At 37.9% G+C, this 16,308-nt stretch overlaps 1 protein-coding gene across 5 annotated transcripts in view; it reads left to right on the top strand.

The window, feature by feature from the left end:
• The window catches only part of FER (FER tyrosine kinase), a 440,848-nt gene that overhangs the window by 14,819 nt on the left and 409,721 nt on the right, over nt 1-16,308 (top strand). For 3 of the 5 annotated variants that reach the window (XR_009260552.1, XM_058725344.1, XM_058725329.1), the window contains exon 2: nt 12,438-12,583. The exons of 1 other annotated variant lie outside the window; for it this stretch is intronic. The gene's annotated coding sequence lies outside the window, so the exon portion shown is untranslated. Of the gene's footprint in view, nt 1-10,339; nt 10,460-12,437; nt 12,584-16,308 lie in introns of those variants that run through there. One more of the 5 variants, XM_058725335.1, reaches the window with a different exon arrangement.

The raw sequence follows: 16,308 nt of genomic DNA, 5'->3' as shown, positions 1-16,308 counted from the left end.
TATGTGATCTATCTTGGAGAATGTTCCATTTGCACTTGAGAAGAAAGTATATTCTGTTGCATTGGGATACAGAGTTCTAAATGTATCTGTCAAGTCCATCTGATCCAATGTATCATTCAGGGCCCTTGTTTATTGATCCTGTGGCTAGATGATCTATCCATTGTTGTAAGTGGGGTATTAAATAAATCCCCTGCAATTACCACATTCTTATCAATAAGGTTACTTAAGTTTGTGATTGTTTTATGTATTTGGGGGGTCCTGTATTCGGCACGTAGACATTTATAATTGTTAGCTCTTCCTGATGGATAGACCCTGTAATTATTATATAATGCCCTTCTTCCTCTCTTGTTACAGCCTTTCATTTAAAGTGTAGTTTGTCTGATATAAGTATGGCTACTCCAGCTTTCTTTTGAATTCCAGTAACATGATAGATAGTTCTGCATGCCCTCACTCTCATTCTGAAGGTATCTTCAGGTCTAAAATGAGTCTCTTGTAGACAGCCAATAGATGGGTCTTGTTTTTTTATCCATTCTGATACCCTCTGTCTTTTGGTTGGAGCATTTAGTCCATTTACATTCATTGTTATTATAGAAAGATAGGGGTTTAGAGTCATTGTGATATCTGTAGGTTTCATGCTTGTAGTGATGTCTCTGGTACTTTGTGGTCCTTGCAACATTTCACTCACAGAATCCCCCTTAGGATCTCTTGTGGGGCCGGTTTAGTGGTGATGAATTCCTTCAGTTTTTGTTTGTTTGGGAAAACCTTTCTCTCTCCTATTCTGAATGACAGGCTTGTTGGATAAAGGATTCTCAGCTACATATTTTTTCTGTTCTTCACATTGAAGATTTCCTGCCAATGCTTTCTGGCCTGCCAAGTTTCAGTAGATGGGTCTGCTGCTATCCTTATGTGTCTACCTTTGTATGTTAGAGCCTGTTTATCCCTAACTGCTTTCAGAATTTTCTCTTTATCCTTGTATTTTGCCAGTTTCCCTATGATATGTCATGCAGTAGATTGATTCAAGTTATGTCTGAAGGGAGTTTTCTGTGCCTCTTGGATTTCAATGCCTTTTTCCTTCCCCAGATCAGGGAAGTTCTCAGCTATGATTTGTTCAAGTACACCTTCAGCCCCTTTCTCGCTCTCTTCTTCTTCTGGAATTCCTATGATATGGATATTATTCTGTTTGATTGTATCACTTAGTTCTCTAATTCTCCCCTCATACTCCTGGTTTTTTTTCATCTCTTTTTTTCTCATAGTCCTCTTTTTCTATAATTTTATCTTCTAATTCACCTATTCTCTCCTCTGCCTCTTCAATCTGAGCTGTGGTCACCTCCATTTTATTTTGCACCTCATTTATAGCTTTTTTAATTTCCTCATGACTATTTCTTAGTCCCTTGTTCTCAGTAGCAATAGAATCTCTGCTGTCCTCTATACTTCAGCGATTAATTTTATGACTATTATTCTAAATTCTTGTTCTGTTATATTGCTTAAATTGTTTTTGATCAATTTGTTAGCTGTCGCTACTTCCTGGAGTTTCTTTTGAGGAGAATTCTTCTGTTTTGTCATTTTGGATAGTCCCTACGGTGGTGCCCAATTGCAGGGCACTTCCCCTGTGCTGTCTGGAGTAACTTGTGTTGATGGGCGGGGCTGCAGTCGGACCTGATATCTGTCCCCAGCCCACTGCTGGGGCCATAGTCAGACTGGTGTATACCTTATCTTCCACTCTCCCAGGGGCAGGATTCACTGTAGAGTGGTGTGGCCCCTTTTTGGGCTACTTGCACACCGCCAGGCTTGTGGTGCTTCTGTAATGGGACCTGGCGTATTAGCTGGGGTGGATCTGCAAGGTTCACAGGGGCAGGAGGGGCAGACTCAGCTCACTTTGCCTTCGGTGGTCCACTTTGGGAGGGGCTCTGAGGCACCAGGAGGGAGGCAGACCTTTCATATGGATGGATCCACAGAAGCACAGTGTTGGGTGTTTGCGCGGTGCAAGCAAGGTCATTGATAGGAACTAGTTCCCTTCGGGATTTCGGCTGGGGGATAGGAGAGGGAGATGGTGCTTTCCAGCACCTTTGTCTTCCTGCTTAGCTGAGTTCTGTCTTCCCGGGCTCAACAACTCTGTCTCCCAGCGTCCTCTCGCCCTTGCTGCTGAGAGCAGAGCTGTTGACTTTTAACATTCCAGATGTTAAGTCCTGCTGGCTGTCAGAATTCACAGAGTCTGGCCCCTCTGCTTTTGCAAGTCAGACTCAGGGGCTCTGCCTCGCTGGACGGTCTGCCCCTCTACTGCCCCGGCTCCCCCTGCAGTCCGTGTCGTGAGCACTGCCTCTTCGCCCTTCCTACCCTTTTCCATGGGCCTCTTGTCTACGCTTGGCTCCAGCGAGTCCGTTCTGCTAGTCTTCTGGTGGTTTTCTGGGTTATTTAGGCAGGTGTGGGTGGAATCTAAGTGATCAGCAGGATGAGTTGAGCCCAGCACCCTCCTATGCTGTCATCTTCTCCTTTTTTCCTTCTTTAGGACGGCCCTGATTGCTATATACTTCCCTTTTTTGCTGACCTTTGCTGCTTCCCAGAGGTTTTAGACTGTCGTGTTTGCATTATCATTAGCTTCCATGCACTTTTTAATTTCCTCTTTAATTTCTTGGTTAACCCTGTTCATTCTTTAATAGGATGTTTTTTAATCTCCAAGTCTTTATGGTCTTTCTAAAAATTTTCTTGCAGTTGATTTCAAGTTTCATAGTGTTGTGATCTGAAAATATGAAAGATATGATCTTGATCTTTTTGTACTTGCTGAGGGCAATTTGTTACGCAGTATGTGATTTATTGTGGAGAATGTTCCATGTGTACTTGAGAAGAATATTTATTCTGCTGCTTTAGGAAAAATGTTCTGAATATATCTGTTAAATCCATCCAGTCCAGTGTGGTATTCAAAGCCATTGTTTCCTTGCAGGGTGTTGAAGGCCTAGAATTACTGTACTATTATCATTGACTTTCTTTATGTCTGTGATTAATTGATTTATGTGTTTGAGAACTGCCATGTTGGGACATAAATATGGCTACTCCAGCTTTCTTCTCATGACCATTAGCATGATAGATGGTTCTCCATCCCCTTACTTGCAATCTGCGGGTGTCTTTAGGTCTAAAATGAGTCTCTTGTAAGCAGCATATAGATAGGTCTTGTTTTTTTTTTCTTTATCCATTTTGATACCCTATGTCTTTTGATTGGAGATTTAGTCCATTTATATTTAGAGTGGATACTGAAAGATACCAATTTAGTGCCATCATGCTGTCTGTAGAGTTGGTGTTTCTGGTGATGTTCTCTGGTCCTTTCTAGTCTTTGTTGCTTTTGGGGTTTTTTTGTTTTGTCTTTTCTCCACTTGAGGAGTCCCCCTTAAAATTTCTTGCAGGGCTGGTTTGGTGGTCACGAATTCCTTTAGTTTTTGTTTGTCTGGGAAACTCTTTATCTCTCCTTGTATTTTGAATGTACTGTCCCAAAGTGCTGCAGTCTCCCCCTTTCTCTTTCTCTCTCTGTCCCCTCTCTCTGCAAAAATGACTGTTTACCCTCCCTGGCTTTTCTCTTCCCTGGTTCACCTTTTTATCTTTGTCCTCTCTTTGCAAAAATGGCTGTCTACCCTCCACAGCTTTTGTGTTCCCCAGTTCACCCCTCCACACCATGTACCTGCTGTGTTCTGTGGCTCAAGTTATGCAGATTGTTTTGTTAATCCTCAGATCAGTTTCCTAGGTGTTCAAGATGGTTTGGTCCCGATCTAGCTGCGTTTCAGGGACGAGACAAGCTCTGGTTCTCCTGGGCTGTTCCACCATCTTAACCCCTCTTTCTCCTCTTGAACATTTTAACCTCCAAGGTAGAAACAATATCTGTCAGAAAAAGTTTTTGAGTAAATTACATGGATTCAGATAGTGATATAGGGGAGGGACATTAATGTTTGCTTGGTGGCTGCTGTGAGTACATACACTTTTTATGTACTTGTTTTGATTTTCTTGACAACTCTAAATTGGATAGCTTGTATATTCTTTTTGTGATCTGGAACCAATGTTGGGTCACATCCTTTATCCTAGGAGAGCCAGGTATAAAAGTGTTTACTGGGGTTTGAACTTAGTTCTTTCATATGCTAAACCTGAAGTGAATGCAAATGTTAAATGTCTAAATATAGTAAACCATTAGTAATCCTGGTTTTAACTATAACAGTTTCAACTATCTGGGAGTGATTCTAAAGGTCCATGTTGAAATATTTGCGGCTTTGCTGTTATGAATTCTTATTGGAAGTGAGATCCCAAGATATCTGTGACTCTAGCTACCTGCCCAATGTTCACATCTTGTCTTGCTTTATTTTCTGTTGGAGGTTGTCCTATTGTAAAAAAAAAAAAAATTCTGAAAGAGAAATTCAGCTGCTAGAATGAAGAAAAAGAAAAGAAGTCTAAGAAAGTAGTGGATATTAGCCAGAAAGTAGTTATTTTTTAATATGTATAAAAATGGAATGTTGAATCCAGTGAGTCTTTTACCTGGTTGTGAGTCAATCCACTACACCTTCTAGGGAAACGAAAGTTGCCTTGTGCAACTGAGTGTTCTGGCTCTGTCAAAAATTCTCATAATTTTAGGGGTACCTGGGTAGCTCAGTTGGTTGAGTGTCTTACTTTAGATTTTCGGCTCAGGTCATGATTTCACTTTCCTGGAGTGAGCCCCACATTGGGCTCTGCACTGACAGCAAGGAGCCTGCTTGCAATTCTCTGTCTCCCTCTTTCACTTTCTCTGCCCCTTCTGTGCCTGCATGCATTCTCTCTCTCAAAATAAACATTTAAAAAAAATTTCATTTTTTTTAGACAGATTTCTTGAAAATATCATGGATCTTATGTTCATAAATTCTTTTCCACTTCCCTTCTCTCTCACCCTTAATAATATTTGAAAGAGATTTGACTGTTTATAAATAGCTGTTACTTTTTGGAAGTTGATGTGGTTCTTACGAATATCTTCAAATATTAACATCAACAGCAGTATTGTCACATATAAGATAGGTGTCCTTTTCTGAGTTTCACAGTTAATTATTACACAATAGTAGCTAGACCTTGGTGATGGCCTCTTTCTAAAGTTCTGATTTCCTATTTGTGTTTTGGAGCCTAATTTACCCTAAGACTGGAGCTGGCATTCTAGCATCGAAGTGGCTTGGCTTAGAGACACTTGCTATTATATATAGTAATATAGTTGTTGGAGGAGGATGAAGGTGGTGAAGAAATAGACATGTCCTCAAGTTGGCCTACATTATAAAAATAATTCTGAAATGTTTCATGTAACACAAGAGGTGGGTTGTGCAGGAATGGGACAGAGAGCAGGGGGCCATGTGACTCTTCCTTTTTTGGTCATGTAACAAATGTTAATAGAATACTCACTCCATGGGTATTCATGGCTCCATGATAATTATAAAGTAGGGAGAAGTTTCAGACTGTTTTCCTGAAAGACAGTATCATGTAGTGGAAAGAGCTTGCATATTAGAAGCAGATCTGCTTGGGGTTGAATCTATACTACCAGTAATTTGTTGTATGAATTTAGGCAAATAATTTAATTCTTACAGATTTATAGCTTATAGCTTTTTTCGCATGAAAACTCAATATCAGTTTCATCTGATAACTGATAAAAATATTAAATTTTTCAATTGCTTTCAGTTGCATGAGTTCAATACCCTACTCTTATTAGCTTAGCCACTGGCTCAAAAAGTAGAACACTAGTGTCCTTTCTTTAGATGTAGATGGATTCAAAGGCTCAAATAATGGCCTTAGGACATACTCAGTGGCTTTCTGTTGTATTGGATATACTTTCAGGTAGACTTTCTTTATGTGGAGCCCTCTGATAGATCCAGGCTTACATTCTTTTACTTTAGAAGGACCAACATAAAAAGCATTTCTCTTACTCATAGTTTTTATATAAGTCCTGGGATTACATCTCATTGTATGAATTGTGTGATGTTTTCATCCTTGATCCTGTGGTCAGAGGGATAGTAGAGGCCAGATCTGGATCAGGTACTAACTACTGGAACTGGGAATAGGAAGTATTGGCCAGTCACATGATCTGAATCATGTGGACTGAGGTCACTGAAAGAAAAAGACTACAGTGTGACCATGGGAAGGGGCAGTGGATGTTGGGCAGGCATAACCAAAATATTCACTATAATCTTACCAATGTGCATACATGTCTTTCTGCACCTATACAACCTTGAAAAAAAGCCCGCACCTGACTTAATGTAAAATTTTCACTTACAACTTCCAATGCATTTACCATCTGCTCCCCAACAAAAGAAGGCAAGTCAAAGACTCATTTAAATACTGCATCTAAGTTTAAGTCTAAGATCTCTGGGTAATTTCTCTCAGTCCTTTTTGAATAGATAGCCTTATGGTCTAGTAACTGGTTACATGATAAATATAACTAGTTGTAATAAAGTCTGTGTTCATTGGTAGAAAAAGAATATAGCATAAAGACAATAAAAACTGTCAATTAGAAAAGAGAAAAAGAAGAAACAACCCACAATCCATACTATGTGCATATTTCATTGGATAGGTATGGCAAGGACTCTTTGCCTGGCAGTGGAGGAAGATTTTTGATTAGCCGATATGGCTATCTCTGCTTCTACCACCCAGGATGGTCTTCTTTGTTTTCTTTCCTCCTAGTTACAGCCAAGATGAGTATTGAGAGAGATTCCTGTACTGGGGACTGCGTTGCCTCAATAGCTCACTTTCTGTTGATGAGGTGTTGGGGTCCCAGGAACCATCTTAGGGGCTAAGCAGTAACAAATCTTTGTTGGGAGTTTCTTAGGCAATAAAACTCTTCATAAACATAGTGTTTTATTTATTTGCATTTGATCACCTTCTCCCAAATACCCAAAGTCTGATCCTAGTCTGTGAATCAGATCATCTTCTGGTATGCCTCTGAACAATTTGTGCATCACGGTAACCCAGTGATTCTACAACATGGAGCAATTCTTACCTCAGGGTACATTTGGCAATGTCTGCAGATATCTTTGTTGTCATAACGGAAGGCTGGGACTGGGGAAGTAGGTAGATGTTGCTAGCATCTAGTAGGTAGAGCCCAAGAACACTGTTAAACATGCTCTAATGGATAGGATAGCCTCTAACAATGAGAATTTCCAGTTCAAAATGACAGTAGTACTGAGGTTAAGAAACCACGAATATCCTAGGCTTCTCAATTTCCTTGTTGGCTTCTCTTTCTAGCCATTGAGAGCAGCTTCTCTAGGTAATAGTGCAGAGCTGATTTGTCCCTGCTCCCAGACTATTTCACACTGCATAGTTCTTTATAATGGGTAAATATCTTCTTTGCTAGGATGCTTGGGGAGGAGCCTGGAGCATTATGTTTCTCTCATATTTTGGGGCACCTGGCTGGCTTAGTCGGTAGAGCATTGAAGTTTTGATCTTTAGATTGTTTGTTTGAGCCTCATGAGATATTTTAAAAATTAAAAATAAATGTTTTTTTTAAAAAAAGGGCTTCTCATATTTTGTTTTTGTGTGGTTAAAGACTCTAATTTTAGTTTAGGGATATTTGGTTTTCATCCCTGTAAATTATAAGATTATCAGCCATCTTGGATTTATAATGAAAGACTGAAAAGATTTTCTTTTATAAAGACCACTCAAAGTGTGCTTCTCTTTTGAATGACCTTACTGAAGACTGTTGCACAGTGGGCAATATACTATCATCCCAACATTTTTTTACTAAGTATCCTGTAGTTCCATCCTTAGTAGGTGCATAGTCCGATTTTACAAGAGGTGCCAATTTACCAGTTGCTTTTCTTATTAAGGATTGCTGACTTCTCATTCTACAGTAGAGGAATACCAAATACCCTTCACTTTCTATTATTGACTCAGTTCCACAGTTCAGGGCTGTCAATTGTAGTGCCTGATTTCTGGCATGAATTTTATATTTGTCAGGCTTCTTTTAGATTGCAGTGGTAGAAACCTAGTTAAAAAAAAATTAATCCTTCCCATATCTGTAAGTGGCACTTCCATCCTTGTTTTTGCTCAGACCTCCAACCTTGACTCTTTTTCTTTTGTTTCCCACCAACAATCTTTCAGCATATTCTGTTGGCTTCAAAATATGAAATCTGACCAACTGCTCACCACTTCTTTTTGGGGTTCACTCTGGTTCAACACCATTCTCTCTTTCCTTCTATGTAACTCCTAACAAGGCTCCCTCCTACTACTTTTGTTTTCATAATGTTAGCCTCAGAATATTAGTAAGAGGCCAATTAGTAATTAGTGATATTGCACTAATATTAGTATAATTTCTTTGCTCAGGATCTTGCAGTGGCTTCCCATGTAACTTCAGAGTACAGGCTCAAGTCCTCAAAATGAGCTAGTGTTTTTGTGGTCTTGCTCTCCCTCCCTAATGCAGGACTTTTGTCTGAACTCAGATTTTTCTGTTGTCTCTTCTATGCAGGCCTCTTGCTCATCTTTAAATAAGTTCTTTGCAGTTAGCGTTTCCCTGGCCTGGAATGCTCTTCTCCAGATGTCCATATGACCTACTTCCTTTTCTCCCTTAGGTCCTGGCTCAAATATCACTTTATGCTTAAAGTCTTTGATAACCAACATCAGTTTGAAATCGCCTACCTGCCCTTTATGTCTTATTACTTTTTCCTTCTTTTTCTTTATAATAGTTGTCAACACTTTATGCTATGTGTTTTATGTATTTATTTTGTATTTTATTTCTTCTGTAGAATACAATCTCCATGAGGGCAGGAGTTTTTGTCTGAGATATTTTGTAGGAAAGTGCATGGCACATAACTTAGTAGGCTCTCAGCAAATACTTGTTGAATGAATTAATAAATTAAAAAAAATAATTTGTTGCCTCATGTAGCTGTTAAGTCTGAAACACTGGTGGGACTGAAATTACCCTGCAGAGGTGAGAGATTATTCATTAAGCAAATCTCTCCAGGGGAGAATGGGGAAGTGTCTTTGGTTTAGTACCCTAGAATACAAGTAAATATAAATTAAAAAAAAAATAAGGTAACAAAGGAAATATAAGAAGAAAAAAAAAAGGAATATAGGTGAATATCTTTCAGGGAAGGGATGGAGAGAGCTTTATTTCTCCAAAGCTCATTGGAAGTCTTAATCTTTAGGGAGACACGATCTTTAGCGTCTAAGGCTGGTTGTTGTGCAATTATCCCTGTAGTAACTTTTGCTCAGAAGTCTCTGATTGCGCAGGAACATGAGAAATCCAGAGAGAATTGTTTCTCAACAGTAATTCTAAAGTTCTAGCAGCTACATCTATTCACATCTGAATTCACCAGAACAAAGGTGTAATTAGATCTAGGGACAAAATATTTTCAGAACTTTCATTCTCTTTCTGTCTCTTGGCTTTTGTCTTCTCTGGGTTGGCTCTCTGGTGAGTGGGTACTTACCGTGTTCTTTCAGTTCAGCAACCTCAGCCAAAAGAGAACTTTCTAATTAGTTCTGGCAAAATTTTTGGGAGTTTTAGTTGTCTAATTGGGTCATGTACCCATTCCTGAACTACTGCTTGGGGAAGGAAATATGCTGACATTCCAGGCCTGGGTTATGCACATATTCTAGGAACTTTGTGCTTATTTTAGGAATCTGAGAGTGGGAATGATTAGTGTCACTCAAACTACATGAATTGAAAATAAGAGAAGGGTAGTTCAACAGAAGAAAATTGAGATGCTGCTACCAAAAGAAGGGGAGTAAAAAACAACATAAGTCTGTCACTTGTATGCACATGCAACTCAAACTCATTAAGAAACAATTTAGAATCTTATATATAGGCATTACTGCCATATCTATTTAGATGCCTAAGACACAAAATTTAAGAAGGTACTGGCTTTCAGTGTCATGCAGCTACAGGGTGGCTCTTGTACGACCCTGAGAGTGAAAGTCTCCGTTGATTGTGCACCCTAGACATCCCTCATACCTCACTGTAGTCCTAGTCATGAAGAGAAGCCTATTTAAGGAATAGAAACTATATTTTTACTATGAATGTGAGTTAAAGATGGTAGCCTATGCCGTTGGGGAAGTTGGTGAGGAAGATTAAGGTACAGTACAAAGTAGTAATTGTGCATTTTCAATTTGTCTATAGAAAGACAAAAGAAAGTTAAAGATGTCTAAAGAAAGTTAAAGATGGTAGCCTATGCCGTTGGGGAAGTTGGTGAGGAAGATTAAGGTACACTACAAAGTAGTAATTGTGCATTTTCAATTTGTCTATAGAAATCTTTTTTTTAAAGTTTATTTCTATTTATTTTGAGAGAGAGAGAAGGAGACAGAATGTGTATATCTGTGCTATCAGCACAGAGCCCGATGTGGGTCTTGAAGTCACAAACCATGAGATCATGACCTGAGCTGAAATCAAGAGTGAAGACACTTAACTGACTGAGCCACCCATGCGCCACAAACTTGTCTATAGAAATCTTTGCTGAGTTCTGATGAGGATGGTAATATCTTTGAGGTAACACAAGGAATATACTTTTTGTCCATAGGTTTATAGTAAGTTCAAAGAAAGAAATGTTGCATTTAGAAATGCTACCAAGGAAGTTGTTACTTATTTTTTAATCAAAATGATTTCAATATCAACTGGAAAATAGGTTTTTTTTTTTCATTGAAAAATAAAAATTATAGACATGAGTTGAGTTGGAGAGTGAGACGTAAATAACATGTGGCTGCTTTGACTAGCTTCCTTGAACAGGACACTTGATACTGCTGAGTGTTGGGCATGAAACCTTAGTTGAATAGTTGTCTTTCTTGTCCTTACATCTTTGAAAATAACTGTTTCTATATTATAGTGAAAGACCAAATCATGAAATTCTAGGTAATTCTCAACTATCTTTGCTGATTGAGAAGTGGCTAAAAAAAATTAAAATTAAGTGGATTGTCCAATAATTTTGCAGTCTGTCTCTGGAGTGGAATTTAGATAACATATATAATACGTACATTTAAGTATACACTCATACATTTTGTTCTTTGGAAATATTTATAAGTAACAGTGTTTACTGTTTCTAAGGGGTTTAATTGAAGATATGCTATTGTTAGCAGTATAAAAGAGAAGCATGATTAAAATTTTCATTTAAGTATCATTTGAAGTCATGAATTCTGTCATTTAATGTAGAAACTCTTGTCAAAGCCTCACATTACACCAAAGTGCAGAAGTCAGGGAAAGCCATAATTTAGTTTAGAATTTCATTGATTCAGTACTCGCTTGTTTGGTGGCTGTAGTGTTCCATGTATTATGTAGGATGCTGGCCGTATTAAGCTGTCCCTGATCTTGTCACAGTTTAATGGAAGAAGCGGGATGTAATAATACTCTCGTTATGTGCAGATTAGATTTCCCAGTTCTAGCTTTGAGAACCTTGCCCAATCTAGAGGAGAAGAAATGCTTGCCTGGGGGGCTAAGAAGGAACTCTTTGGAAATAAGTAAAAAGCATAGAAGAGTAGGAGACTTGGAAGATACTCTGACACATTACTCCTGACCAGGAGGAGTAATCTTATTGCTAACCTCCATGAAATATCCTCTGATTCTTGTGAAAGTCAAAGATGTAGGGGAAATGACAGGAAACAGAATAGGCAAACAAAAAAAGAAGAGTTTGAAAGAAGGGGAGAGCTTCGTTTATATCCAAGAAGTCAAGATTAGAGACACATGGGCTTGAGTTAAAAAATGAGAAACTGTGACAGAGCTATAAACAGCATATATTGCCATCAATGATAAAGAAGAGAACACCTTAGAAATTCTTATAGTTTCAAGGGTTGAGAGAACAGCTGATGGAAGAATCAGGATTTGGTATACTCATATTAGAGACAATATGTGTTTACTGGGAGAATCTTTCCTAAACCTTCCCAGCTTTTGAGAGTTTTTCTTACATCATTAATTACTTCTTTAGGCTGTAATAGAATATATTTTAAAATGTTTGTTTATTTTTGAGAGAGACAGGAGAGGGGTAGAGAGCGTGGGAGAGAGGCAGTCCAAGCAGGCACGTTGCCATCAGCACAGAGCCCGACATGGGGCTCTATCTCATGAACCATGAGATCATGACCTGAGCTGAAATCAAGAGTTGGAAGCTCAACCAACTGAGCCACCCAGGTGCCCCTAGGTTGTAATAGTATTTTAAGAAATGTGATTACTTGCTGCTTTTGACATGCTTCAAACTTGAAATTAGTTTTATGCTGTAAAAATGGAGAAAAACATGAGTTACCTATTGAAAACTGAGGGAATAGGTTACAGGAGAAAGTAAGGCGTTACTCATTGAAAAAGTTATGGAAAGGGGAGAGAGTAAACAGGGTAGATAAGCTAGGTAAGTATAGCATTCTTAATGTGGTGACTCTGATACACTGTCACAATTAAATACCAATAGTAGCCTACTATACTCTATGTGTACATTTTTACCTTTTTCTCTGTAGTTAACATTTCTGACTCCTTGAATTTCTTCTTGCAGCTCATGTTTTCTGGCCAGACTTATGGTCATTCCCGTGAGACTTCACTGCACATTTTCTCAAGTGTGTTCCTCATCCCTAATGTGTAATCCTTCAACATGGACCTGCTACTTTAGCTAAGATATGACCAGCAATGAATAGTAGTAAGGTAGGAGTACTTTACTCTTCTTAGTGAATTGCTAAAAACTGAAACTGTGAAACAGTTTTGACTTGTCTTGATTTTGTAGTATTTGTGTTAGATTATTGTACCTAGGCAATCATTTTATATTTATGTTGTTTTTTGCTTGTCATTTATCCTACAGAATTTTATCTCATTTGTGATGTAATTATTATTTTTTTCAACTAACATTTACAATCAGCAGAATCCCAGTCTATATCTTTTTGCAGCCTGTATGTCCACTAGTCCTATATTTTCAAGCACCTGGCACCAAGCTCAATATATCTTATTTTCTTCTCAAACAGTTGCTCTTCCTTCTGGTTTCTGTATTTCCATTAATAGCATTATTAATTCCATTGTTTAACACAGTCCTATATTCATTTATTATTTCATTAATTTGTTTGATGTACATTGACAGGCTTCTGTTAAGTAGTAGACAGGTTGCTGCTTCTGTGGATATGATGATGAATAAGCTGCATATTCCATCCTTATAGCTTATATTTTAAAGGAGTGGGGACAGGCTTAAAAATGAACTGACAAAATAAAAATTAATTGTAATACACTTTTTTGAAGGAAAGCAAAAATCAGATAATTTGGAGATAAGGAAGTAGGAGCTGCCTTAGATAGGGTGGTCACAAAAGGAGTTGATATTTAAGATTCACCTGTATATGAGAAGGAGCTATTTCCAGAGTAGGTGGTGTGTGTGTATGTGTATGGTGTTTTTGATGTGGAAAGCATTCTCATGAGAAGGAATAGCGAAGTGAAATGTCAGGCAGAGAAAGGAAATATGGTATGTTCTCACTTATATGTGAAATCTTAAAAAGCCTAAACTCATAGAAATAGAGTTAGAATGGTGGTAGCCAAGAGCTGAGGAATAGGGGCAATGGGGAGATGCTGGTCAAATGGTACAAACTCTCAGCTATAAGATAAATAATATCTGGGGATATAATGTACAACATGGTGAGTATAATTAACAATACTGTATTATATGCTTGAAATTTGTTAAGAGAGTCAGTCTTAAATGTTATCACCACACCACACCACACACACACACGCACGCACGCACACACACACACACACACACACTCATAATTATGTGAAGAGATGGAGATGTTAACTAACTTTATTGTGGCAATTATTTTGGACTTTATACATATATCTAATCATCACATTGTACACCTTCAACTTACATGTTATATATCAATAATATCTCAGTAAAGCTGGAGGTGATGGAGGGAATTAGGGATTAGTGGTTACAAAGACTTTGGAGCAGGAGAATTGGTGAGTTTGAGGAACAGAAAAAACCCCAGTGTGGCTGAATTAGTGAGGGAGGCAGAGATGGGTAGGAAGAGGTTATAGAAATATGCAGGGCTTTGAAGGGTTTGGAAAGAAGTTTGTATTTTATTTTAAATGATATCATCGTTTGAGCTGCTGTGTGAGGAATGGGCCGGCCTGGTGAAAGTAAAAGCTGGCAGTTTTAGTTGCTGAGGTGAATAGTAGTGGCCTGATAAGGTGCTAGCAGCATGAGACAGAGAGATGGATGGATTTGAAATGGATCTGAATCAGAATGTATGGGACTTTGAATAATTTGGGTGTGGAAACAGAACATTCTGAAGATGACTCCAAGATTTTTGGGTTTTGAGCAACTGGGTGGATGCTGGCATCTTGTCCAGAAATCTTTTAGATAACTATCTTTACCATTATGTCAAAGATTGGTTCTTTCACTGAAAGGGAAATTAATTGTAATGTTAGAAATAATGTTAGTGCTGGAAATAAAACCATCTGGCAAATTTGTAATATGTACTGCTTAATACTTTGTTTTGCTTTTTCCCCTGAAATTTAATTTATATGAGTTTTTGTTTTTATTTTTATTTTATTTATTTCTTTTATTAGTAGTTCTGTCTTTTTTGTTTTTTGTAAAGACTTTTTAATATATTTTGAAAGAGAGGAATTACTATTTATTGTTTGTGTTTTATGTGACAGGCTTTTGGCTAGCTGTTTTAAATACTTTATTTTATCCTTACAGTAGACCATTGAGGTTTTCTACTTTGCATATGGTTACCCTTTGAGTTCTAGAGCTGAGAAGAGTTGTAGAATAAGGGAAATATGTAGATGGAAGGATCTTAAAGATCATCTACTTCCTCCTCTTTCAGCGGAGACCTAGAGAGGTTCTGTGACCTGCCCACGATCACACAGCTGGTTTTCACATTTGCTGAGACCAGTGCTGCTTATACTCCTTATGTTTCAGTCCAGCTGGCCTCCCCTCATGCTATCTTCCTGTTCCTTCAGCATTTCATAATGAAAATGTTGAGTGCTGTAGAACAGTGGAAGATATAGGCAGTGTGCACCCATATTACCTTTCTTATATATTCACTCACTGTTGAAATTTTGCCACTTTTTCTCTCTTTATATATTATATACTTTTAAAATCATTTGAAACTGTACTGGAGAGATTATAATATACAGTTTTTAGTATGCGTATCTTACATGGGAACGTGGATAATTTCTTGCATGTTCATAATATCAATATCACAAATGAGAAAATTAACATTATTTAAAAATATGTTTAATATAATGGTCCTTATTCAGATCTCCCCATTTGTCCCTAAAACTTTTTCCTAAATTTATGAATCTAGGATTCAATCAGGTTTCATGCATTGCATTTGATTCTTTATCCTCTTTTAATTTTGAACAGTCCCTCTTTTTTGTTTTTCTTGATCCATGTTTTCTTTAAGAGATATAGTGTGTGTATATACTTAATGTCTCTCTAGGGAATTGCCTAGTTTCTTAGAACATTATTCATCTAAAACTTATTTGCAGTTTGCTTCTTTCCTTCCAGTTCTCTGAGGTTGCTGGAGATAAAATTGTTTATTCCAAGCTTTTTTTTTTTTTTTAAACCATCATCCCAACCTTAAGTAGACAAAGTAGGAAATTTACGTTGTATTTGATCCAATGGCCCCAGTCAGCGATTGAAATTCATTTAAAACAACAGAAATCTGAAACAAAACAACAAATCATAATTCTGAAGAAATTCCTCTACTTCCCACCATTACCCACCCCCACCTTCTAACCTAGGGATATATATCTAGTCGCCATGGATATTATCATGATACATTATAAAGCAGTAGCAGGCTAAGATTTTGTCTTGGAAAAATGCACAGTTTCAAGTGGGAAGCAGATTAGAATGCAAATGATAAATAAGCACATTAGTAGAGACGACCAGAGCTCTGCACAGTGAGAAAGGATTGAAGTACCTGCTCTCTCTGGTACTTATGTAGAAAGTGTTCTTCTTTCCTTGCTTGGTTTTGAGTTTTACAGATTTGGTTGTTTTTTTTAAGCGTTAAATGGCATTTAGGAACAAGTGGTATTTTGGTGGGGGGGAGCAGTGGGAGGTAAATATTAAGCAGCATTTTTAAAGGGGGGAGAGTGACATTTTACAGTTGAGAGGAAAGAAGAAAGTGTCAAGGAGGAAGGGACTACTCAAGGTGGTTTAGGGAGATCTGTGTAGGTTTTTTCTTCATTTTGTTGCAGCCAGGCTTCGATTATAGTTCTATGCTTTTACTACACTTTGCACAGGGATTCCTTATAGTTATTGCTATGTGTTAGAACTGCTTTTCCTCTGATAAGCTCCCAGAGTCTGTGACCAGTATTTTTTGTTTTTTTAAATCTATGTGTACCCAGGACTTTACTCAGTACCTGGCATATTGTAGACATTG

The sequence above is a fragment of the Neofelis nebulosa genome, chromosome 1, assembly GCF_028018385.1.
Source record: "Neofelis nebulosa isolate mNeoNeb1 chromosome 1, mNeoNeb1.pri, whole genome shotgun sequence".
Lineage (NCBI taxonomy): Eukaryota > Metazoa > Chordata > Mammalia > Carnivora > Felidae > Neofelis > Neofelis nebulosa.
The sequence above is the reverse complement of the archived record's forward strand: the minus strand, read 5'-3'. Positions and strand labels throughout refer to the sequence as shown.